General features: G+C 35.9%; 1 protein-coding gene and 1 long non-coding RNA gene across 2 annotated transcripts in view; one reads left to right on the forward strand and one right to left on the reverse strand.

Moving 5' to 3' along the window:
• The window catches only part of LOC117981429 (uncharacterized), a 76,874-nt gene extending 62,547 nt beyond the window's left edge, over positions 1-14,327 (reverse strand). Inside the window, exon 1 of the long non-coding RNA XR_004672954.3 lies at positions 13,961-14,327. This is a non-coding gene — a long non-coding RNA (uncharacterized LOC117981429). The remainder of the gene's footprint in view (positions 1-13,960) is intronic.
• PI15 (peptidase inhibitor 15) overlaps positions 1-26,900 on the forward strand; it is a 242,207-nt gene that overhangs the window by 55,773 nt on the left and 159,534 nt on the right. The window lies entirely within an intron of this gene.

Raw genomic sequence — 26,900 nt, forward strand, 5'->3', positions numbered from 1 at the left:
TCACTCTCTTTGGGGCATGGTGGTGGAATGTTGTGATGTGCCACTCAGATCCTTCTTCAGGAACAAAGGAATTATCATGTCCACGGCTGGCAGAGCTGTCCCCAAAATAGCCATGAGTTATCAGCCACCTCTTGGAACTGCCCCACCAGAAGAGAAGCACCTCGCCAAGGTAAGAACCTTTTTGTGGCACCACTGGCAGTTAATGGCAAACTCAAGTGAGGGGCTTTGGAGGACATCCTATCCTTGAACTCAGAAGACTTGCGGAAGCTCATTTCATTTTCAGAGCTTCTCTGTTGGTCTTGAATTAAAGTTCAATCTCTCCTCCTGCTCAATCTTTCTTTCCCTTTCTTGTCACAGCTCTTGATCTGAGAGCACTCTGGGATAACCTTCTCACAATGAATTTCAGAATGTGACTCCTGATGAACCCAACTAGCTACAATCTTACATCCATGTCTCCAACTTTATTTCCTTGAACTTGAGTTTCAAAATTCAAACTTTTAAATCAACATTTCTGCTTGCATTTCTAAGTAATTTCAACTTTAATATGCTCAGAAATGAATCCTTGATTTTTACCCCAAAACCTACTTGTATCAGAACTACCCTGCTCAATGAATATCACTGCCAGTCATCTAGATACTTAGACCCCAAACCTAAGCAACCTTGACTTTGATCTGTTCCTCAAAAATCCACATCCTATTGATCAACATTCTGTCAGCCCTGCCTCTTTAATGCATCCCAAACCCAATTGCCTCTCACCATTTCTACTGCTGTAATCCTATCCAAGCTTCAATCCGTTCTCACCTGGCATATGCCCATAAGTCTCCTAATTGTATCACTGTCTCCTTTCTAGTATGCTTAGATATGTCTTCCACTGGCAGACAGAGAGATCTTATCTAAGACTTAAATGAGATCTTGTCATTTTCCTAACTCTTGCTAATGATTTTCCTTTCCAAGAATCAAATCCAAACTTTTCACCAGAACCCCATATGATGAACCTCTACTTATGTATCTCATGATCCATTGATAGGCTCACTACTTCTCAGGCATGTTGCCTTTCTCTCTGTCTTTTGTACACACCAGTTCTTTTTCATCCCAGGGCATCTGCAATTCCTGCTTCTTGGGAGGCTTCTCTCCCAAGTATTTGCTGGGTACTTTTTCTATCTTCTCCTCCCTTGGATCTCAAATGTCATCTCTTCAGAGAGGTCATCCTGACCACCTAGTTAGAGCAACTTCTAAGCATCTTCTTTACACCACTCGTTAGTCTTAAATTTGTTATTTCTGGCTAAATTATGTCCCCACAAAATTCATGTTGAAACTCTGACTCCAGTGTGTCTATATCTGGAGACAGGGCCTTTAGGAGGTAATTAAGGTCAAATGAGGTCTTAAATGTGAGGATCTAATCTAATAGGACTGTGACCTTGTAAGAGAGAGAGATGTCTTTCTCTACCACGTGAGCACACAGCAAGAAGGCTGCTGTCTGCAAGCCAGAAAGAGAGCCCTCACCAGACACCAACCCTGTTGGTACCTTTATTTCAGACTTCCAGTCTTCAAAACTGTGAAAAAATAAATTTTGGTTATTTAAACCACCTAGTCTGTGCTACTTTTTATGGAAGATTGGGAAGATTGGGGTACCATCTGTCTTGCTCACTGCTATATCTCCAGTGCAAGGAACAGTGCACTTAACAAAAATATATTAACTGGCTTGGTGACTGTTGCCTCAAAAATTATTTAAGTTAGAGGTAAAAGACAGAGTACAAAAAATTTAAGTGCTATTCTTTCCGGTAATATGGCAGGCTATATATCTAAGGAAACTCCCCTGGGCTAGATTATTCAAGAATCAGGTTGAAGTATGAAATATCTCTTTAAATTTATAAAATAGCGAGAGAAATACTTGAGACCTAAAATAACGGAAGGGCTATAAACGATGAAAGATAATCAAGCACTAAATTTTGGCAGTTGCTCCAAGAGATACGCTAATCACTAGAGTTCAGGAGAGAGATGTATTTGTGTATATTCTAGTGAAAAAGAAAAGTTAGATACTTAAACAAAACATGGAAGGACTTCTAGTATTCATATAAGCTAAAGAAAAATATTTCAGGAAGTTGGTATATGGTTATCAGACATTGATAAAACAAGCCAACTGGGAGAAATGTTGAAAAATTTCTAAGTCCAGAGTCAAGATTGGAAAGGTGAAGAAAGGAGAAATCCTTTCGTGGCTTTAGTGCAAGAGGAAGGGGTTTTAATATAATTTTTAAATAAACGATTTCTTTCTCTTTTTTTTTCTTCTTCTCCTTTTTCTTGCTCCAACTCCTAACCTCCTCTTCTGTTTCTCTCTCATTTTTCTCTCTCATTTATTTTGTCACTATTTCATTCATTTACTCAATTAGGAGATATTTCGTGGACCCCAGATTTTATGAATCACTTTCTAGGAAAGATAAATGTAGACAAATGATCTCTAACCTGTAAAGAGCTTGTCGTCAAGTCAGGTGTGTGTAATACTGACATCAATGAGAGTGTACGTGTGTGTGTGTGTGTGTGTGTGTGTGTGTGTGTGTGTGTGTAGGTGGTGGGTAATGCAGGGAAAGGAAGTGGGAAAAGGAAGAAAAAAGAATATTTGTAAGTCTGGTATTAACTTTAAATTTTATCATTTCCTTTTGCCAACAGCTATCTATAGGATAGCTAGAAGAAACTCCTATGCATTTTGTGTATTATGATTTAGGTAGACTGAATTTTTGCTATCACTTAAAGGCATCCTGTCATTTTTGGTTGACCAGAGCTGATTCTGTTATTTGAGGTATTTTTATACATATTCTAAGGATAGCTTCGCTTGTTTTTTAGTTCTTGCAAGTCTAATTCTGGTCTTAATAGAGAGGTTTCTGTTTAATGAAATGGTAGAGTTGAGTTTATTAAAACAACTACTTAAGGTACTTTTACTCTCATTTTAAAAGCTGAGGATCCAAAAGTAGATTTTATGTTCTTTCTCATCTGGAGATATAAAAATGTTATTAACATTCAACTAGTCTCAAAACCCAAAGTTGGAACCCGGGGTTGTTTGAAGAGGAATTTACTGGTAACAATGTGTGGACTGAAAATGAGAGAGCTATTCAAGTAGTGTGCTTTGTGGTGGTTGAGGTTTAGTTAATCATGGTCCTTCACCATCAAAGATAACAAAGCTTTGGTACTGCTCTGCACAATATCAACCCTTTGTATTTTCAGATCTGCTCACTAAGGTTGAATTTTATCATTTTCTTGTTCAAAGATTCAATCTCCATTAACAGAAACCCACTAAGAGGAGTGCATTTTGTGGCTTCAGCGGCCTACCAAACCAAACATTTGCAGGTCAACTCAGGAGAAGAAAAATGATCTCTTTCAAGATGACTGTTACTGCACAAGCAGAAAAATATCACAAAGCAGGATACCTTTTTATAGATAAATTTTAAGTCATCAGCATTATCAGTTTTTCTCTATAATCCCTGCTAATTGTAAATATCAAATTGCATTAGCAGAATATGGCTACCCAGTAAAGATTAGTGCTTTATCCACATATTATTGTAAAACAGTTATCAAATAATATATTATACTTCTATTTTTCTTATATTTCTTGGCCTTCTGTGCATCACATTTTCACAAAATCTCACAGCTGTTACCTAACTTGAGAGTGTCCGTATCTGGGTTTTGCAGGCCTAGCATCCGTTGAATCTAAATAATACACAGCACATTCACATTTGATTATGTGAAGCACAGGAATTCAGTACATTGCTGTGTAGGTAGTTTGTTGCCCTGGTGAATCATAGCATAATATTAGGACGAAAGAGGTGGGTAAAAGGATATCATAGTAATGGTGATCTGCAGGAATCTTGGGCTGTTCTGGAGATGAAGGGTAAATGTAGTGAAATGGACTACCAGTCATGAGAGCTAAATTTGTCCAAGGGTCCTTTCCTGTGAACAGTTTCTGAGGTCTGTAACTGGCTTGTAGTCAGGGAAAATGGATATTCAGTGTATGTCCAATGAAGGTTCAGGGAGAATGGGAAGAACACTGACAGGCAGCAGTGTATACCTATTATTTAAATACTGTTCCCAAATTTGCAAGTTCATAAAAATGTCACTTTCCTATCACAGAAGGTCCTTTTAGACACAATGTTTTATTATTTTAATATCTGCTGAATTCTGCTGATATTATTTCTGCTGTTTTATTATTTTAATATCTGCTGAATTCTGCTGATATTATCTGCTGAATATCTGCTGATAAGTATTTCTTCAAAGTATAATTGTAGGCTAAGTGCATTAACAAAGGATTTCCTTTTCCAGAACTATTTAAATTGAATATTTCAGATTGCAGTGGAGTAAGTTCCATGCTCTGTTGACCTGCTTTTTTGAGCAACATACTTTTGGTCAACTACCATCATAAAGGACAGAGATCATGTATGCAGCTGCAAGATGAATGAGACCTTCAATCTACTGGTGACACTGCTTAATGATAAAGCAGTTAGTAAAGAAAGAAGAGGCAAAAAGAAAAAAACGTAGCTTTTGTTGACAGGAAGGAATTCCAGCTGTTTGGACAGTTACGTATTGTTTAATAGCGTAGATTCTTTTAAAACCTGAATGTGACAGATATTTACCCAGGCTTTCCAGCTGAAACTGAAAATAGGGTCACAATAATCATAAGGAACAGCAGAATCTATGGAACCCCAGTTCTCTTCTATATCCCTCCCTGCTAGTTTAATGAGTCCTTAGGGAGTCTCTCATGAGCACCTAGAGGGCCACAATTGTCCTTTTCTTTCTACATTTAGTGCCCATCTTCTTAGCTGATTCTGACACCCATCAGATAGATCACGATTTGCTCTACTGATATTCTCTCCCACTCCCAATATTGGCTGCCTTGGTTGGCTATCAAAATTGTCTTACTAGCTTGCTGGTCATTTCCACAACATCTTATTATGCTACAGGGTAGATGAACTGAAATGGAGGTAAATATCCTTCTTTGCTTGTGTTACACTTTGTATCTAGGCTAAAAGCAGGACAAATTTTATATATATGTGGCCAGGACCATGTCCATCAATCTCTGGTCTTGGGCTAGAAAAGAAGTTAAGAAGATGTATATTGTAGTTCATTCATATTTATTCTTCCTTTACAACTTTCATCTGTGTTCTTAGAACAAGTTTGAAAAACTTGATTCACTTTAGTCTCAGAGTGTCTAGTTCTTTATCTTGTACAGTGTCTGATAGGGAAAATGGATAACCATTAGCCTAACTTTTTGATGCCAATTTGGGGCTTGAAGTTAACTGCCACAATCAACACAGTATTTTTTTTGTGTATATATATATATATATGTATATATATATATACACACACAAAATATCTATCTATATATATTACTGCTCCTTGCAGAGCAGGGCTATCCTCTAAGCACTGTGCCCAGAGAAGCCTTTTTTTATGTTTTTTTTTAAACAAGCAATTAGTCTCCATGCAAATATAATTAATATCAGTATAATATGTTATCCTAATAGACATTGCTAACATAATGGAAGTTACAATGATACATGGTGTAGACTGGTTATACCAGAGGTTTTTGTGTGTGTGTGTGTGTGTGTGTGTATCATTTATCTAGACAGAGCAAGTAGGATTTGGTTTCTGTGCCTCGATCATCACATTGAGAAAGATTGCTCAGAATGAATGTGTGATTGATTAATTACACCTCTCATGGTGTCAGTGGTAGAACAACTATATAATTGCCACCCCCAAGCTAGAGTGATGGCTTCTTACACTAGTTTACCTCTCACTCCTCACACAGCCCCTCCCCAATCCTGGGATGTAATGAACTAGTTTGATGATTAACTATTTAAAGAGCTAGAGCACCATAATTATAATGCAAAAAAATAGGGAGAGGAATTTTACATAAAATTAAACATAATATTGAAAGACGTACATTTCTACTAACAAGTTGGATTCTAATCAGATGACTTCATTTTTCCTACCAAAAAATAAAGAATCATGAGAGAATTTGGCTAAGTTTGTCTTTACTCTTCCCTACTTTCTGTGGTCTTCTAGTTCATCAGTGGTATAACTTAGATCTCTCTCATATTCTGAATTTCTCTCCATCTTTTTCACCTTCTCGTTGCTAAAACGTATCTTAGACCATAACTTAAGGGTTCATTTTAGAACCCATTAATCATATTGGTAAACAAATGATTAACAGGTTCAATAAGAACCTGTTAATTACTATACATTACTATGATACTATACGTTACTATACTACTTACATACTATATGTTATATATACTATACGTTACTATACTACTTGGAAACTTGGAAACTTTTCTATTACAATTAGAACCTGTTAATCATTTGTTTACCAATAACAGGTTTTTATTGAACCTGTTAATCATATTGGTAAACAAATGATTAACAGGTTCTAATTGCAGTAGAAAATTTTCCACGTATTATATCTTTCAAGAGTATACACATTTAATATTTTTATTCAATAATTGAACAAATTTACTGAAAACCTCTTATGTACCAGATACTTATCTAAATTGTGGGGATGCAGTGGTGAATAAGAAAATCATTGCCCTCAAAGGACTTATGTTTTAGTTTGGAAAGACAGACTGTAAGCAAACAGAAGATAACGGATGGTGGTAAGTATTATTGGCCCTTCATACCCATGTTCCACATCAGCAGATTCAACCAATCACCAATCAGAAATGTAGTTAGGCTTGTGATGGTTGCGTCTGTGCTGAACATGTACATACTTTCTTTTCCTTGTCATTATTTCCCAAACAATGCAGTTATAACCATTATTTACATAGCATTTACATTATATTAGGTATTGTAAGTAATCTAGAGCTAATTTAAAGTATTCCAGAAGATATGAATAGGTTATATGCCAATACTCTGCCATCTTATGTAAGATACTTGAGGATTTTAGTATCTATAGGGAGTGGGGGTTCCTGGAACCAATCCCTGAAGATACCGCAGGCACTGTGCAGAGGATGATTACATTAGGATGATGTGAAGTTGAAAAATCAGTTAAACTAGGATGATTGATCAGTGCATAATTACTCCAAGTGGGGTCATTAGAAAAGACCTTTCTGAAGAATGACAGTTAAGGTATCTGAATAAAAATAAGGATCCAGGCATATAAAATACCGTAGAAAACACAATTTAAATCTAAGAGTAGAATTTTAGGCACAGTAAAATAGATAGGAAGACATTTAGAGAGGATGAAAACAATCTTCATGGCCCTGAAATCACACTATCTAATGCTCCTCCTACATGCGCAATCCGTCCTTATTAGTACATGCTTCCTAAATGTTATTAGTATCGGTCCGATAAATCTCTTAAATTTACAATGTATTAATTTGTTAATTAAAAGAGATCATCATATCCTTGACTAAAGAAGCTATGTTTAATAGCCAGAGAGAGGAAAAATTCACCTGCAAACACACTATTATTCTCAAGAGCAATAATAAAGTCAGAAGACTATGGAATAATATCTTCAATATGCTAAGAGAAAAATCAATTACAAATTAGAATTGCAAACCTGGAAAAATGTGTTCCAACAATGTTTTTTCAAAAGAACTAAAGCAGAGGGTTAACTGCCAACAGATTTTACTAAAGGAACATCTAAAGCAAACATTTCAGAATGAAGGAAAATTATTTTAAACATATGTAGATGCATAAATAAATAGCAGATAAATTAATAATAAAATGTTGTATAATGTCTGATGTCTCAGATTGAGAATAAAAAGAACTGAAATACTGGACAGAATTAGCCTGTAGGTTGAGAGTAGTTTCATTGCAGTTAAAATGATTTATGGTTCTTATCTTGCTCAGGAGGAAAATTGCAATATTAATAAAACTTCTGTGCAGTAATATTGCAAAGATTACATTAAAAAATAGAAGTAGAGGATATAACTTCCAAACAGTAAAAGAAAAATTAAATGAAATGAGAAAACAAAACTAACCAATCCAAAAAATACAAGAGAGAAGAAAAAGAAGTATAGAAAAAAAATGTGGCAAGGTGTACAAAGTAAGAGGGTGAAAAAATTCAGATATGTCAGTAGTCACAATAAATAAAAACAGAGTTTATTAGATAGGTTTAAAAATAAAAAATCTGAGAATAAAGATGAGTAAGTACTAGAGATCTAATATATACCATGGTGACTACCGTTAATAATAATGCATTGTATGCTTGAAATTTGCTAAAAGAGTAGATTCCAAGTGTACTTACAACACACACATACGAAAGGCAACTAGGAGAGGTGATGAATAATATGTTAATTAGCTGGATTGTGGTAATCATTTCACAATGTACAGGTATATCAAAATATCATGTTGTATAGCCTAAATCTACATAATTTCTATGTACCATGCCTCAATAAAGCTGGAAAAATCCAGGAATAGTCTGATAAGAGAAACACTTAAAAGATAACTTGAGAAGGTAGAAAAGAAAGAAATGTAAAAAGAACTTGTGTAACTATTTTAATATCAACACAAAATATGCTTAAAGTTAAAAGCATCAGTAGAAATAGAAAAGATGATTAAATAATGTTGAAGAGCTCAGTTCACCAGGAAGATATTATAATTCTAAACCTACATGCACTAATAAAATCAGTTCAATATATATGCACAAAATTATACAGGAATAAGTTCATAAACACATCACCATCATGAAGTGTGTTAATACACCTCTTTCCTTTCAAAGGTCAGACAAAAGACAGTAAATTATAAAAAACTTGAACATCATAATTAATATGCTTAAATAAATAGATATGCATGAAATCATCCATTATTATAGAACATATCTTGTTCTCAAGCACATAAAGAATATCTAAAAAAATTAATTATGTATGTATTATTAATCCATAAAGCAACTCTCAAACTTCCAGAAACTGATGTCATGCAAACAACATCACACTGGTATCACATAGTCTACCTCAGGGCAATTAGATTAGAAGTAAATTGCAACAAAATGAATTAACATATCAAAAACTGAAATTAAAAATCATATGTCTAAATAATTCATAGGTCAAAAACCAGAAGTAATAAATATAAGGTACTATGAAGAACTGGATGATGATGAAGTTACCATATATCAAGACTTATAGTATAGTATGCAGTGAAAGCAGTATTTTAGGAGCAACATAGTGTGAATTTGCCAATATTTGAAAAGAAGGCAAAAATGGAATGAGTCAGATATCTAAATTAGCAAATAAAGAAGAATAATAGAATAAACCCCAAAAGAATAATGGCTATAGTAAAAAAAATTTATAAACTAGCAAGGGCAAAAGTGGTTTCTCTAAAAGACAATTTGAACAAAACTCTGATGAGACTGATTGAGGAAAAAAGGAAAGAAGTTACAAATATTATTACAGCTTGAAAAAGCTCATAACTACAAAGAGTGGAAATTGAAAAGATAGATTTTTTTTCCAGGCAAATTTATAGAAAATGTTTGAGAGTATTAACAAAATAGATGAATTCCTAGAAAATATACAATATCAAAACTGACGGAAGAGGAAATAAAAAGTTGGCTGAAGAGATAATAATTTGAATTGCCCTAAAATCAGTAATTAATTGAATACCTAGTAAAAAATATTTTCACAGAGAAAACAACTGCCTCAGATGACTTTACATACCAGTTATACTAAGTATTCAATTAAGATACAATAATTCTCACAAACTTTTCCAGAGAATAGAAAGAATGATAACAGGCTGGGCATGGTGGCTCAGGCCTGTAATTCTAGCACTTTGGGAGGCCAAGGCCGGCAGATCGCCTGAGGTCAGGAGTTCGAGACCAGCCTAGCCAACATGGTGAAACCCCGTCTCTACTAAAAATAAATACAAAAATTAGCTGGGTGTAGTGGCAGGCGCCTGTAATCCCAGCTACTTGGGAGGCAGAGACAGGAGAATCGCTTGAACTTGGGAGGTGGAGGTTGCGGTGAGCCGAGATTGTGCCATTGCACTCCAGCCTGGGCGATAAGATCTAGAGTTTGTCTCAAAAAAAAAAAAAAAAAAAAAAAAAAGGAAAGAATGATAACAATTCCCAAGTCATTTAATAAGGTCTATATAACCTTGATTCTAAAGGTAAAGAAAAGGAGAGCATGAGAAAGGGAAAAAAGTGGTTATAGAATGGTTATAGAAGACAGAAATATAACACAAGGACAATAATATAACAAACATTAATATAATAGAAATGACAGTAATATAATAAAAAAGAACTGTATGGGAATGAAGAATACATTCCAATCTCATAGTTGAAAGTCTGATCATTTATGTATTAAAAACATATAATTCATAGTGAACAAGTTAGCTTTATCCCAGGAAAAACATGTGCTTTAAAACAATAATAATTATATAAATTTCATTCACCATGAAAGAGAAAAAATATGATTACCTCAATCAATGCATGAAGATATTTCATAAAGTTCAACATTCCATCCATGATAAAAATTTTTATCAAAATTGGAATAGAAGAGAATATCTTTATCAAAACCTACCAATGATGGATGTCAAATACAAATCTTTTTCAAAATTGTATTTTATTTCAATAGTTTTTGGGGAACAGGTGGTTTTTTGTTCATGGATAAGTTATTTAGTGATGGTTTCTGAGGTTTTTGTGCACCTGTCCCCTGAGCAGTGTATGCTGTACCCAGTGAGTAGTCTTTTATCTCTCACCTCTATCCTACCTTTCCCCTTGAGTCCCTGAAGTCCATTATATCACTCTTATGCCTTTGAGTCCTCATAGCTTAGCTCCCACTTATAAGTGACAACACATGATATTTGGTTTTCCATTCCTGAGTTATTTCATTTACAGTAATGTTCTCCAACTCCATCCAGGTGGCTACGAGTGCCATTATTTCATTCCTTTTTATGACTAAGTAGTATTCCATGGTGTATATGTACCACATTTTCTTTATCCACTCACTCATTGGTTGATAGGCATTTGGCTTGTTTACTATTATTATTATTATTATTATTGCCTAGGCTTGAGTGCAGTGTCACGATCTCGGCTTACTGCAACCTCTACCTCCTGGGTTCAAGCAATTCTACCTCAGCCTCCCAAGTAGCTGGGATTACACTCATCTGCCACCACACCCGGCTAAATTTTTTGTTTTGTTTTGTTTTGTTTTGTTTTGTTTTAGTAGAGATGGGGTTTCACCATGTTTGCCAGGTTGGTTTTGAACTCCTGACCTCAAGTGATCCACCCATCTTGGCCTCCCAAAGTGCTAGGATTACAGGCATGAGCCACCGTGCCCAGCTGCTTGGTTACAATTCTTAACAGCTAAATAGTAGAAGTGTTCCCTGTGGAATTAGGAACAAGACAAAAGTATTCACCATCACCTCTTCTATTTAGTGTTTTAATGTAGGTTCTACTAGCAAGACAAGAGGTAAACATAAAATATATGGATACTGGAAGAAAGAAGGATAATTCATTATTCACGGATCACATTATTGTCAACTTGGAAAACCCAAATGAATCTGCAGACAACCTATAAGAATTAGTAACGGAGTTAAAAATGCTGTTTAGATATGGTAAAATCTATATAGAAAAGTAAATTACATTTTACCAGAGTCTATTTATAAAAACATGTTATTTATCATAAAGCTCATAAAACTAACAAATGCATCTAGGAATAAACCTAAAAATGAATGCCTAAGGATTTTGTGGAGACAGTTATAAACTTTTAAGACAGATATTAAAGACATCTAAACCAAAGAAGAAATAAAATCATGTTCATTGATAGAAAGACACAATGTCACAATGAACTCAAACAAATTTACAAGAAAAAAACAACCCCATCAAAAAGTGGGCGAAGGACATGAACAGACACTTCTCAAAAGAAGACATTTATGCAGCCAAAAAACACATGAAAAAATGCTCACCATCACTGGCCATCAGAGAAATGCAAATCAAAACCACAATGAGATACCATCTCACACCAGTTAGAATGGCAATCATTAAAAAGTCAGGAAACAACAGGTGCTGGAGAGGATGTGGAGAAACAGGAACACTTTTACACTGTTGGTGGGACTGTAAACTAGTTCAACCATTGTCGAAGTCAGTGTGGTGATTCCTCAGGGATCTAGAACTAGAAATACCATTTGACCCAGCCATCCCATTACTGGGTATATACTCAAAGGACTATAAATCATGCTGTTATACAGACACATGCACACGTATGTTTATTGTGGCATTATTCACAATAGCAAAGACTTGGAACCAACCCAAATGTCCAACAATGATAGACTGGATTAAGAAAATGTGGCACATATACACCATGGAATACTATGCAGCCATAAAAAATGATGAGTTCATGTCCTTTGTAAGGACATGGATGAAATTGGAAATCATCATTCTCAGTAAACTATCGCAAGAACAAAAAACCAAACACTGCATATTCTCACTCACAGGTGGGAATTGAACAATGAGAACACATGGACACAGGAAGGGGAACATCACACTCTGGGGACTGTTGTGGGGTGGGGGGAGGCGGGAGGGATAGCATTGGGAGATATACCTAATACTAGATGATGAGTTAGTGGGTGCAGCGCACCAGCATGGCACATGTATACATATGTAACTAACCTGCACAATGTGCACATGTACCCTAAAACTTAAAGTACAATAATAATAAAAAAAAGACACAATGTCACCAAGGCATAAATTTTCTGCAAATTGATCTTTAAATACAATGCAATTCCAGCAAAAAATTAAGATTTTTAAGAAACTTGATGTATTTATTGGAAAAAATATATATAGATGAAGAGGGTCTACAGGTGAGCCAAAACCTTTCTAATAAAGCATAACAAAAGGTAGATTTACTCTGTCAGAAAGTAAGGTATTTTTAAAGCAATAAATAATCAAGAGAGCCTGGTATTAAAGCAGGGATAGTAATACCAAGAAATGCAACTACCATGGTTTCAATTTCTCCTTCAAAACTCGTGTTGAAATTTAATTGCCAATGTAACGGTATTGGGAGGTGGGGTTTTTGAGAGGTGATTAGGACTCTGCCCTAATTCATAAATTCATGCTATTACCTCTTGGGAATGGATTAGTTATCCTGGGATTGGGCTCCTGATAAAAGGACAAGTTTGGCCCCCGTTTGCTCTCTGTCTTATGTTCTCACATAATATTCTGCCGTGGGATAACTCGTCATGTTCTTGGATTTCCTAGGCTCCAGAACCATGAGTCAAATAAACTTCTGTTCTATTTATAAGTTACTTAGCTGGTGGTATTCTGTTATAGCAGAAGAAAACAGGCTAATATAGGAACAGTATAGAGAGACCAGAAACAGACCCATAAGTACATGATAATTTGATATATGATAGAGATGTAATTACAGATCACTGGGGAAATGTACGACTATTCAATAAATGGTGCTGAGATGTTTGGTTACCTATGTAGGGGGATTGACTATACTATACACATAGCATCATTTCCAAAGATATTAAAATGAGCAGGTGGGTGTTTGTGAAATGATGGATATGTTAATTTGCTTGACTGTGGTGATCATTTATTGTACATATCAAAACATCATGTTGTACACCTGAAATACATACAATATATAAAAAATGCAGTTGAAAAATTTAAATGGGAAAGGCAAATTTTAAAGTATTTAGAGGATAGTATAAGGGTGACTACCTTAATGAGTTCAGGATATAGAAAAGTTTTTAATGAGGCATAAAATCACTAAATACAAGAAGAAAGATTGATTTACTGCTTTGAAATTATTAACTCTTTTTATCAGAAGACATCACAAAGACTAAAACGTTAAAACCTGAAAAGTATATTTCTGAGATATATAACTGAAAAAGAATTTGTATCAATAACATATAAAGAAATATTACAGATTACTAAAAATTAACAAAATACTAATAATAAAATGGTCAAAAGATATGAACAGACATTTCAACAAAGGGAAAACATAAACAGAAAAACATATACAGCAGAAAAACTTACCTGTGAAAAGATGCTCGATCTTATTATAAATCTGGAAAATGCAAATAAAAGCTGCATGAGATACAGCTTAACACCCACAAGTTGCCAAAAACGAAGAAACTGGAGAATGCCAAGTGTTTTGAGTGCTCCAGTGTTGCTGTGGGAAACTATATGGTGCAACCACTAGGAACATGCTTTTCTGCAGGAGCTACAACCCTGCAAATCCACTTCTTGATATATACACCCAAGAAACTCTTGTTCATGTTCACCAAGAGATGTATACAAGATTTTTTAGTAGAGGGATTGTTACAGAAAAAAACTGGAAACAAACCAATTATTTATACACAGAAGAATACATTTTGAAATTATGGTTCATTCACACAGTAAAATAACAATGAAAATGAATGAACCACAAACACAGAATATGATTGAATCTGAGAAATAAAAGGGAGTTTTAGAAGTCTGTATACAGTATGATATCCCTTTTATAAAGTTCAAAGCCATGCAATATTGTGTTCAGATATACATATGCACATGCAATAAAAGTGTAAATAATAAGGCATGATAAATAACAAAACCAGAACAGTGGTTACATAGAAGGCTTGAGAGTGAGTTGCCAGGTGTTTTGCTATTATGCATCACAATATGTATGTATGTTATATACATATTTTATGTAGATATCTAATATTGCAAAATAAAACTGAAAAATTGTATTTGTTTTTCAGGATAATAGTTCTTTAAGAAAGAATTGGGAATGAAGAATTTAGCAAAATAATGATTTTGAGGATGACTGATATTTTCATTAAGTCACTCAGTATCCCTGAATTTCAGAAATATTCGCTGGAAATGGAAGTCACTAACATAACCTGAACACAAGCTGTAAACTATATAATACAGATGTGAGGTTCTTGAAATAAAACACCATCTGCTTACTTGTAAGTAGCAACAGGAGAATTACACTGCATATTCAGATGACTAGGTTCTTAATCTACCTTTGCTGTTGGCATCCTGGGCATATTTGGACAACTTGCCTACTTTCCTTGATTCATTTTAACCATCCATGGAAGTAGAATATGAATCTGTAATGTTCCTTTTGATTTAAAGATAATACTGGTGCCATTCTTTGTATCTTAACGTTTATTTTTATGTTCTGTTTTTATTCCTTCTCTCCCCAGAGAAAACACCTAAGGGCTGTGTTACAATCACAGTGATAATCAATTTTATCTTTACCTAGATAATTATAGGACTCCGATTGTGGCTGGTATAAGCTATTTCTAGCATAACTTGTGGCTGGTTCTAGCTCTCCTCTTAGAGAGATCTTAGGTGCCCTTGTTTTATTTTGATGACCCTGCTATGACCACGGAACTTCAGTATGTGACAATTCACTCCTACCTCAAGATGTCCTGGTGGTACCTTCTAAACTAGCACCTCCCATTCCTTTATGGAAATGTGCAGGCCTTCATTTCTCTTGCTTTGTCTGGCACCAGAAAATCAGTTATTCCCAAATCCCTTAAAATTTTTATTCCACAAGTCCTTATGGAAATGGGACTACTGGTAGCTTGTTCAGAGGTCCCAGTGTCCTTGAGCTATGTAAGCAGTTAGAACACACCATGAATACATTAGTTAAGCACTGCCTCAATAATGCTGTGTAAAAGCATTCAAACTCAGTGGCTTACAATGGCAAGCATTTGGTTTTGTCACTGATTTGTGTGTAGATCTGCTGGTCTGGGCTCTACAAGCCTCCATATTCTTCTGGGATCAGAGGCTACCTTGGGCATATCGTTTTTTTGGAATATCATAGGCATGCAAAAAGCCAAACCAAACTACGCAAACCTATGTATGGCCTTTACTTTAGTCATATCTACTAACGTTCCGTTCGCTAAATCAAGTCATATAGCAAATCTCAACATTTAGAGGGGGAGGAGAAGAGGAGAGGGAAGGGGAAGAAAACAATATATATGTGTAAAGTATATTCTTTTCCCATTCTAACACATTGCAAGATCACATGAGTAAGTGAATAAATGAGAACAATAATCGAATCCACAAAAAGTCCCCCTGAATATTATATGTTATAAAGTCAAAATAGAAAGTCAAAAAGAAGCACTTAGAGTAAATAGAAAAGACTTTCATTGTTTTTTGTTGACTTGCAACCTTCAACCTGGTTTCACATTATTAGTTTGGGTTAAGAACCATCACTAAGGTGGTAGAAATCAATAGATTTCCTTGATTTACATATACTTTAGAGTAAAGGTGTGTTCAAGTGAGATTAAGTCAGCAGATAATCTAGACAGTGACAAATAAAACAAAACATTTTCTCCAGCTATGCTGACAATGGATTGGAGGGAATAATCTAAAATGTGCATGATGAATTTGTGGTCTAATGAATGACAATGGAGGTGTGGTGGGAAGAGCTCAGACTTTACAGCGAGACAAATCTGATTCTGAACTCTAGCCCCAGTGATTGTCAGCTTTCAGCAACTTGCTTAGATTATGTGAGACTCATAATCTTTGCCTGTAAAATGAAGATTATGTCATCTCTGAGATACTGTTGTGATGATCTTTAAACAGTTATGTGAAAGTTTTAATATAATATCTGATATTTGACATGCCAGAAGTTGCAACTATCATTCTGGAAGCATTTATAAGATACACTAAAGAGCAGTTTAGACATTTCTGGATGTCTTTTAAAATAATTTCTTTCTTCTAATATGGCTAAGATATAATTTCACTTGAAAAAAAGATGATATCCTCCTAGAAACTCTTCAAAATCTTGATTCAATGATTCCAAAAAGAATATTATTCATTTGAGAAAACCATTTGCCACACTACTACATACTTTCAGATGTGAAAATAAAGGGATCGCAGCTGGTTGCTTTATTTTCAAACAACTACAAAGGAAACAGTAGAATTTTGGCTTCTTGTAATTTTCCTTTGAAAATTTTCACAACCATGTGTGGTTGGAATCTGGCATTTATCTTTTGCTTCCATTCTGGAAATTTATACACTTCTGTAGCGTTTGGTTTGGGTCACATAACTTTTCAATTCTTTGTCATAGTCTTCCACTTGTATAATTTCCGTCCAGTGTGAAAAACATATACCATAAGGTGTTTACACAGAAAGACTTTAGGCATAATAATTGCCTATGGATCAGAAGAGCTAGCACAGAAAAATTAGTCATGCATAATAAGGAAACAAAAAATGTATCACATTATTTTATGTGAATGACCAAGACTGAGTGTATAGGATGTAATCAAAGTCAAACAAACTTTGTAACCATTGACTTTAGAAGAATAATAAAAATACATTATCCAGCTCCCATACATAAAATATACTAGTTTCCAAGTGGACAGATGAGTCCTGCCAAATTTTAAATCGTTTAAAAATTTATTTTTTAGAGACTTTCAAAAGCAGCTTTTTAAGATCATCTAGGTGATGAGAGTTGATGTCAGACACCTATTTCCTTGCTCTCTCAGTTCTTTATTATATCCATGATAACTGCTCTGCTTATACTTTGAGGAGAAAAATGATTCTAGACAGAAGTTTATAAGGAAATTAAATCTCTGGAGATTTTTTTTTTTCTTCAAAAAAAATTCAACTTCTACTGTCCTTACTGGAACTTTTTCCTGGTTCTGTTGCCCATATTTTGACTACAGCTTTCTCAAAGCTGAATTTTATATTTCCATCTCCTTGTAGATCCCTTTAACCTTTTATTTCATGGTCTCCCTAGTCTGATTCTGATCCTCACTACCTTATTCTTGACATCGACTCTTTCTCTGCCTAGGGAAACAGGACCTGCCTCTGACTGACTTACAATTTTTTTGAGTCAAAATAATACTATTATGAGTCAAAAGTCTTATTTTGTTCAACATGATTGATAGAGAGCTTGATTTGTACAACCTTCTAGCATCAGTATTGGTCATCCATCTATTCTGCATTTACTGAGTGCCAGCTATATGCCAGACATTCTACCATGCCCCAAAATACAGAAAAAGAGATTAGAAAACCAGCAATTGCAGCCTGTCAGCACTTGAATGAGATCTGCTGCTTACTAGTTGTGTCACCTTGGGTAAGTTTCTTGAATCTATTCTTCAGTTTGTTATCTGTAAAATGATATTAGTGCCCTATGTCATCAAGCCGTTTTGAAGGTTAAGTAATGCATATATGTGTATTGCTTCGAGAGTCCATAGATTATTCTGTAAACAAGGCAAGTCCTGTGGCCTCAGACCTGTCTAATCACCACTCCTGTCCTGGTCTTTTGCCTTCACTGGACTTACCATTTATGTCAATTAAACAGGAGAGGCAGTTGATATTGAAAAGTAGGTGCAAACATTGCAAAACCCATTAAAAGATAGGTTTTTGATAATCTGTTTGTTCTCATTTGCAGAATCCCTTTTAAAAGACTTTGAAGTTCAGAGACAGATACTATAGTTCTGACTTGTAAGGGGCCATACATATCCTGTATCACAGCTAAAAATGGTATAGGCTCATCTGGCTTTTAAAAAGAAGAACTTGAGCAGATATTAATCCAAAGAAGACATACAAATGGCCAGCAAGTGTATGAAAAGATGTTCAACATCATTAATTGTCAGGGAAATGCAATCAAAACTATGAGAATTTATCACCTCACACCTGTTAGAATGGCTAATATCAAAAATCCAAAATATAAGTGTTGGTGGGGACTTCGAAGAATTAGAACACTTGTACACCATTGGTGGGAATGTAAAATGGTCTAGCAGTTATGGAAAACAGTATGGAGGTTACTCAAAAAAATTTAAAAGGAACTACCATATGATCCAGCAATTCCAAATCTGGGCATATATCCAAAATAATTAAAATGAGGATCTCAGAGAGACATTTGCACACTGATGCTCATTGCAGCATTATTCACAATAGCCAAGATATGTAAACAACCCAAGTGTCCAGTGACAGACGAATAGATAAAGAAAATGTGGTATATACATACAATGGAATTATTTAGCCTTAAAAAGAAGGGAATCCTGCCATCTGTGACAACTGGAGAACATTATACTAAGTAGAATAAGCCAGGCACAGAGGGGTGAATATACTGCCTGATTCTGCTTACATGAGATATCTATAATAGTAAAACTTACAGAGGCAGAGAATACAATGCAGTTGCCAGGGGTTGGGGGTGAGGGAAATAGGGACTTGTTCAATGGATGTAAAGCTTTACTTGCACTAGATAAAGAAGTTATAGAGATCTGCTGTATAACATAATACTTATAGTTAATAATAATGCATTGTACAGTTCAAAATTTGTTAACTGGGTAGATTTTATGTTAAGTATTCTTATCACAAAAATGGGACACAAAGAAACTTTGGGAGTGTTGGGTATGTTTATTACCTTGATTGTGGTGGTGTTATCACTGGTGTTTGCATATGTCTAAACTCATCAAATTATACACATCAAATGTGTGCAGGTCTTTGTATATCAATTGTGCCTCATTAAAGCTGTTAAAAATTTTGGCTTCATTTGATAATGAGGGCTCTTCAAAAAGGCTGATCACTGCTTACAAGACAGAACATACTTTGGGCTGCATACTGTCTTTATGTGAGTAGTCCTCATATGTTTACACTTCTTTGCCTTATGTTTATGCAATCTTATAACAGAATGAGATAGCATTTTAACACTGGTAAATTAATATGTGGCCTGGGAGTGTTTAGATTTAGTAGAATTAAAATGGTTTAAATTGCTAAACAAGAACAGTATTCATGATCCAAATATATTACTTTTGTATATATTGTACAACAAACCATTATTTCATTACTTAACTTATTAAGCTGACAGTTATTACCACAGACTAGGCACTTAGGATACAGATATAGAAGACAGTTTCTGTCTTAAAGAACTAATCATTTAATGTTAAAGATATATCTGAAAATAAATGTTTATAAGCACAATGATAACACTAGTATACACGAGCTATACACGGATATTAAAGAACTGAAGAGGGACCAAGAGAATGTGTACTTATTGCAGTGATTTATGGTCATTGGTTTTTCTTCTTTAACTTATTAGATGCTGCACAAATATGGACAACATTCTGTAGCACAGCTAAGTACACGTTTGGAACTTGCTTTTTTCTAACGTGAAATTTTATTTTTATTTGTTTTTAATTTTTTGTTACCATAGGTTTTTGGGGAACAGGTGGTATTTGGTTACATGATAAGTTCTTTAGTGGTGACTGGTGAGATTTTGGTGCACCCATTACCTGGGCAGTATACACTGAACCCAATTTGTCGCCTTTTATCCCTTGCCCCCTTCCCACCCTTTCCCCACAAGTCCCCAAAGTTCATTATATCATTTTTATGCCTTTGCATTTTCATAGCTTATCTCCCACTTATGAGTGAGAACATAAGATGTTTGGTCTTCCACTCTGAGGAACTTCCTTTTTAAAATGAAGGAGCTAATAAAATTGGCTTCTCACATTGTAAAAAAAAGTCATGAGAAAAACAATACATTATGAATTGATTGTTATCTCTATTTTGTAGTAAGTGAGAGATTTGCTTTTCCTTGAATTACTGATTTTTTGGCTGGTTGTTTTGTTCTTTCTGTGCTGTGCAGATACAACCATACGTGGTTGTATTTTGTAGTCTGAAAAAGTTTGAGGTGATATGTGCTTGGGATGTCTCATTAGAAAAACATTTGGGACAATAGAGAGAAAAAGACCACTAAAATGGGAAGACTCATCTCTTCTTTGCAGTTTTACCAGAAATTGGAGCTCTTAAGTAATAAACAACCATCAAGTAATTAAAGAATGAAAAATGTGATTTTCATTATAGCATGAATTGTGTGATTCTTCTCTATTTTTCTTTTCTTGCCAATTCCATTTGGTATGATTGTGAAACGCCATAAATAAGCATTGTAAGTCCTTTCATTTCAGAAGTTCATTTTGGTTACCAATAAATGTTTTGTGTAGGACTAAGTGGTATAGTTTAAAATGTTTTTTCTCTTCTCAAAACAATTAGTTTGCTGAGGTCAGAAAATATGTTACCTGAGTTTAATTCTTTCTATTGAAGACTATTGTGTAACCATTTGGACATTTATTTACTTCATATGGTCAACCACCTCTCTTCATTTGATCACTTCTACATTAAAAGTCTATAACATGGTATTTGGGGCAGAAAATGTAAAGAAGTCACAATCCCTGAATATCAGTAGCTTTCCACCTAGTAGAAGAAACTGAATGCAATGATATCTATAATACAGATAATATTTGACAAACGCTATGATTTATTCATTCATTGAACAAAAATGTTTTATGCATCTCTCATATTCTGAACACTATGGGAGATTCTGGGGATAGAGACATGAAGAAGGCAGAGACATTTTGTGACCTCACAGCTTGGTGGGAATGACAGACATTTACCAAGAATTAAAGAGCCTTCACTATGGGCCAGACATGTAAGAACCAGAGATAGAAAACCCTGAGTAAAGGTGCTGATAACTTAATGAAGAAGAGCACCAGAAAATAAGCAATGACTAAGTATTATGATAAACTCACAAAAAAGGTGTAGGTAGGACATTACAAAAGGACATAAAAAATGAAGCCATCATCCTATTTTCTAATCATGTATTTCCATACGTTGTTTTATTACATGCTGTATAAATATGGGCAACATTTTACAAATGCTTGGTGAGTGACTTATTATATGTTATGTTGAATGTCACAGAGTGATATGAGAATGTAGAGGAAAAATTACTCTCTTTGGTATTTTCAGGGATAGTTTTCTGAAAGACCTGTCATCTGAGGTCAGTTCTTCATGAAGGACTGGTAGTATTCAGGAGAGGAGGATTCCAGATTGAGGAAACAGTGTGAGCTAATGTACAGAGGCAGGAATTTAGCACATATAGAATCGTCCTACGTGGATAGATTGATTGTAGGATTAAAGAGTGTTAAGCCAGAGGTGAAACCCCGTCTCTACTAAAAATACAAAAAATTAGCCGGGCGTGGTGGTGGCGGGCGCCTGTAGTCCCAGCTATTCTGGAGGCTGAGGCAGCAGAATGGCATGAACCCAGGAGGCGGAGTTTGCAGATCCGAGCCGAGATCGCACCACTGCACTCCGGCCTGGGCGACAGAGGGAGACTCCATCTCAAAAAATAAAATAAAAATAAAAATAAAAATAAAAAAATTAAAAAGTGTTAAGCCAGGAAAAGCATTTTCTAAGGCTTTTCTAGGTCTTGAGGAGCCTTCTATACCTTGTAAGAAGTTTAGGCGGTATCTTGAGAGTAAACTTCAACATCGAAGGCAATAAATGGAACCAGGAAGACATCCGGTACCCACAAGGAGGTGTCAGAGACACCCAGAAAGAGGCAAAAAGGACAAAGCACGGGGAATCTGGGGTAATATTTACTTCTAGCAGTTTTAAAAATTTTTCTTAAAGTTATGTATGACGTTTATTCACTGAGTCCCATAATTTTTGTTGAGAGATGAAATATCATATACTTTACTAAGTATTATTGGGTCGAGAACGTAAAAAATTCAAAATAGGGTATAACCACAAGGCAGGAAGATACATTACCAACTCACAGTAATGTAAGTAAGATAAATACATGCTAAAACAAAAGGAGCACAATGTGTACAAAAGAAGCAGTTAATTCTGAACAAAGTGATTGAGAAAGGATTTGTGGACAGGCAGTCTGACTCTAGAGCCTGATGGCCATGATGTGTGTTGGGTGTAATCATTGGCTCTTTGCATCTTGGATGGAGTTCCTTGGGACCAGATTCTGATAAGAAAAGTTGATGCAGAAGATTTATAGGATAAGACTTTTGAAAGAAAGAGAAATTGACCTGTGGCACAGGTGCTCTGAGGAGTTGGTCAATCCTCAGAAGCTCTTGAGCTAGGAAGACCTTTCAGAGGTGCACTGAATTGAGGTAATTTGGCCGTGTCTTTATATCTGTGCATCTGTTAGTCATTGGCAATGGGAAATTCCTTGGAAAGGTTATAACCTTGGGGAAGACAGTTTTCTGCAACTAGGGGCAATTCCCAGTGATAGGTAGAACTGGGAGCTGCGAACAATGTTTAAACTTAGATGAGCCCAATATGGTAGGTGGAAACCCAATTCCATGCTGTGCACTTTCCTTTTAATTTTTGCATTGAAGGCTATAGAAAGATGTAAAAAGATTTGAGAATATGAGGTGGCATATATGGATTTTAGTTTTAGAAAGTTATTTCTGGTAGTACTATAATGTATAATTTGGTGAGGTGATATATGCTGACAAGTGAAACCCATTTGTAGACTATTGTAATAGGTAAGACCCAATTCAAACCTGTGTGAAGTTTTCCCATTATCTCAGCCAGAATAATCTTCTCTCTACCATTCTCCCATTAGTTATATTTTTATTTTAGCCCCAACCAAACCCAATTTATGCCATCAGTAGTTGTATCTGTGTATGTCTTGTTGTAGTCTGTGAATTTCTTTAAAGCAATAGCCATACAGACATATTCTTGTCTGTATCTCTCAAAGGACCACCATTGAGCCATGAATAAAATGGGCATTGGTAAAAATATTTTGAATTAAATGTTTCTTTCTTTTCTTTTCTTTTGATACAGAGTCTCACTCTGTCATAAAGGCTCCCAGGCTGGAGTACACTGGTGCAATCTCAGCTCAATGCAACCTCTGCCTTCTGGGTTCAAATGATTCTCATGCCTCAGCTCCCCAAGTAGCTGGAATTACAGGAGTGCATCACTGCACCTGACTAATTTTTATATTTTTAGTAGAGATGAGGGTTTCACTATGTTGCCTAGGCTGGTCTCAAATTCCTGGCTTCAAGTGATCTGCCTACCTCGGCCTCCCAAAGTGCCCAGCCTGAATTGAACATTTCAATTGCATTCAGGGAAGAAATAATAAGCTTCTAAAACTGGGTTAATAGTAGTAAGAACAAAGAGAATGTCACTGGTGAGGAACACTGAGGAGGTAGAAAGTGAAAAAGGACTTTTGGGCGTGATGACGTAACTTCTGTAATATATAAATTATTTGTATATCAAATACACTGAAACACACTACTAGAATTCATTTATGTTTATATATTTATTTGGTACATTTTCCCAGGCCATTTCTTAAAACATTTCCCCTCTTTACATAAGTTTCTCAAAGTTTGTTTTTCCAATTTATACTTCAAAGAGAAAACATAATTTGAAAGTTGTTTCTACCCTTTGATGTTGTTTTATAACACTTGCCTAAGGCATTAAAGTTCAGGTTAACAGTTCTGTCTTAGTAAAACTGATTTTGTAAGATGCTTTTCTGCCCATATTTCAAATGAATGCTTTGAATTCCTTTGCCAACTCTGTCAAGGTTATATGACTCCAGAAGGCCATCAGAACTTCCAGAAAGTCATCAGAACTTCCAGAAAGTCATCAAAACTTCCAGAAAGTCAAGAATAAAAGTATTTTTCTTTCTCAGGGTATGATTTGGTCAAGAAAAGACATGACCTATGAAAATTAAAATATATCTTGGAAGCATGAAAATGGCTTTGATTCAAGTGTGTAAAGTTTTCCAAAGCTGAGAGGGAGCACATTTAATCTGTGAACAAAGACATTATAATCTGGTGGCAGACACATGGTATGTGGCATCAGAAAACACAGACTGACAAGTTATATGATCATGGGCAACTCAATGTTTCCATGTTTTATTCTTCTCTTCTTAAGAATGAGATAACATTATTTCTTGTTGTAACCAACTTGTCGGAATGATGTGAGGATACAATTAGCCAAGTGAAATACATGGCTAGAAGAAGCAGTGGGAAGAGCCCTGTGGGCACTCTGGGTCCAAAGGGAAGCCATTTTTGACTTTGTCTCACAGGGGTTCTTGGAGAGGGCTGCCAGTGGTTTGGGGAAAGACCACAGGGAGAAGGAAACTTCCATCTGAACTTTGTAATAATTTCGATCTAATGTGAAGTTTCCTGGATAGAATCTAGGGGAGGGGGTGAAAGGGGAGTGCAGATATGAGCACAGAAGCCACAGCAGGTGGTGGGCAGGATTCCTGAAAGCCCTGCTTGCTTTCTCAGTGGGGAGGCTTAGAGCCTAGGGCAAGTTCTCAGCTTCTCAGCCCTGCTCATCTGCTGCCTGGAAATAAAATCAGTGCTATTGCGGGGGCGGGGGGGAGGGGTGGGAATGGTGGGAATGAGACCAGCCTTTTGGCTGTGTGGGAGCTGGGTGAGGCCTATTACTGCCAGCTTTTCCCCACTTCCCTGGCAACCTGTATGACACAGCGAGGGTGTCATAATCCCCCTGAAAACATAACTCCATGGGTCTGAGAGCCATACCTCCATCCCCTACAGCAGCCACAGCAAGCCCCACCCAAGGAAAGTCTGAGCTCAGACACCTCTAAACCTGCCCCCACCTTAGGGTCTTTCCCTATCTACCTTGGTAGCCAAAGACAAAGGACGTAATCTCTTGGGGGCTCTATGGCCCTGCCCACCAACTGAGAAACCCAAATATTTATCCAGGCAACCCTAGGGCAATCTTGTGTCCTCCCTATACTATGGCAGCTGATGCTCTCCTGAAAGTGCCACCTCCTAGCTGGAGGCCAAACAACACAAAACCAACACACTAAACAAAACTATAACCAAGGACCCTCACAAAGTCCAATTCACTCCTCTGCTACCTCTACTGGAGCAGGTGCTAGTATCCGTGGCTGAGAGACATGAAGACAGATCACATCACAGGACTCTTTGCAGACACTCCCCAGTACCAGCCGAGAGCCTGGTAGCTCTACTGGCTGGTGAAACTCAGCAGAGAAATAACAATCACTGCAGTTTGGCTCTCAGGAAGCCCCATTCCTAGGGGAAGGGGAGAGCACCACATGAAGGGAGCAACCCATGGAACAAAATAATCTGAACAGTAGCCTTTAAGCCCCAAATCTTCCCTCTCACATAGGTCTACCCAAATGAGAAGGAACCAGAAAAACAATTCTGGTAATAACGACGAAACTAGGTTCTTTAACATCCCTGAAAGACCGCATAGCTCACCAGCAATGGATCCAAACCAAGAAGTAATCTCTGAATTGCCAGAAAAAGAATTCAGAAGGTTGACTATTAAACTGCTGAAAGGTGAATATCAACTTAAATTTAAAAATGTTACAGGATATGGATGGAAAAATCTCCAGAGAAATAGACAGCATAAATAAAAATCAATCACAACTTCTGGAAATGAAGGACACACTTAGAGAAATGCAATATACACTGGAAAGTCTCAACAATAGAATCAAAGAAGTAGAAGAAAGAATTTCAGAGCTTGAAGACAAGTCTTTTGAATTAACCCAATCTGACAAAGGCAAAGAAAAAAAATGAACAAAGCCTCCAGGAAGTTTGGGATTATGTTAAATGACCAAACCTAAGAATGATTGGTGTTCCTGAGGAAGAAGAGAAATGTAAATGTTTGGAAAACATATTTGAGGGAATAATAAAAGTTCTCCAGCCTTGCTAGAGACCTGGACATCCAAATACAAGAAGCTCAAAGAACACCTGGGAAGTTCATTGCAAAAAGTTAATAACCTATGCACGTAGTCATCAGGTTATCTAAAGTCAAGATGAAGGAAAAAATCTGCATCAGGTAACATATAAAGGAAAACCTATCAGATTAACAGCAGACTTCTCAGCAGAAACCTTACAAGCTGGAAAGGATTTGTGCCCTATCTTTAGCTTCCTTAAACAACAAAACAGTTAACAGCCATGAATTTTGTATCCAGTGAAACTAAGCTTCATAAATGAAGGAAAGATACAATGTTTTTCAGACAAGCAAATGCTGAGAGAATTTGACACTAACACCCCAGCACTATAAGAACTGTTAAAAGGAGCTCTAAATCTTGAAATAAATCCTTGAAATACACCAAAATAGAATCTCCTTAAAGCGTAAATCTCACAGGACCTATAAAACAAAAACACAATGAAAACCAAGGTATTTGGGCAAAAAATAGCACAATGAATAGAATAGTACCTCA

The sequence above is a fragment of the Pan paniscus genome, chromosome 7 (assembly GCF_029289425.2).
Source record: "Pan paniscus chromosome 7, NHGRI_mPanPan1-v2.0_pri, whole genome shotgun sequence".
Taxonomy (NCBI): Eukaryota; Metazoa; Chordata; class Mammalia; order Primates; family Hominidae; genus Pan; species Pan paniscus.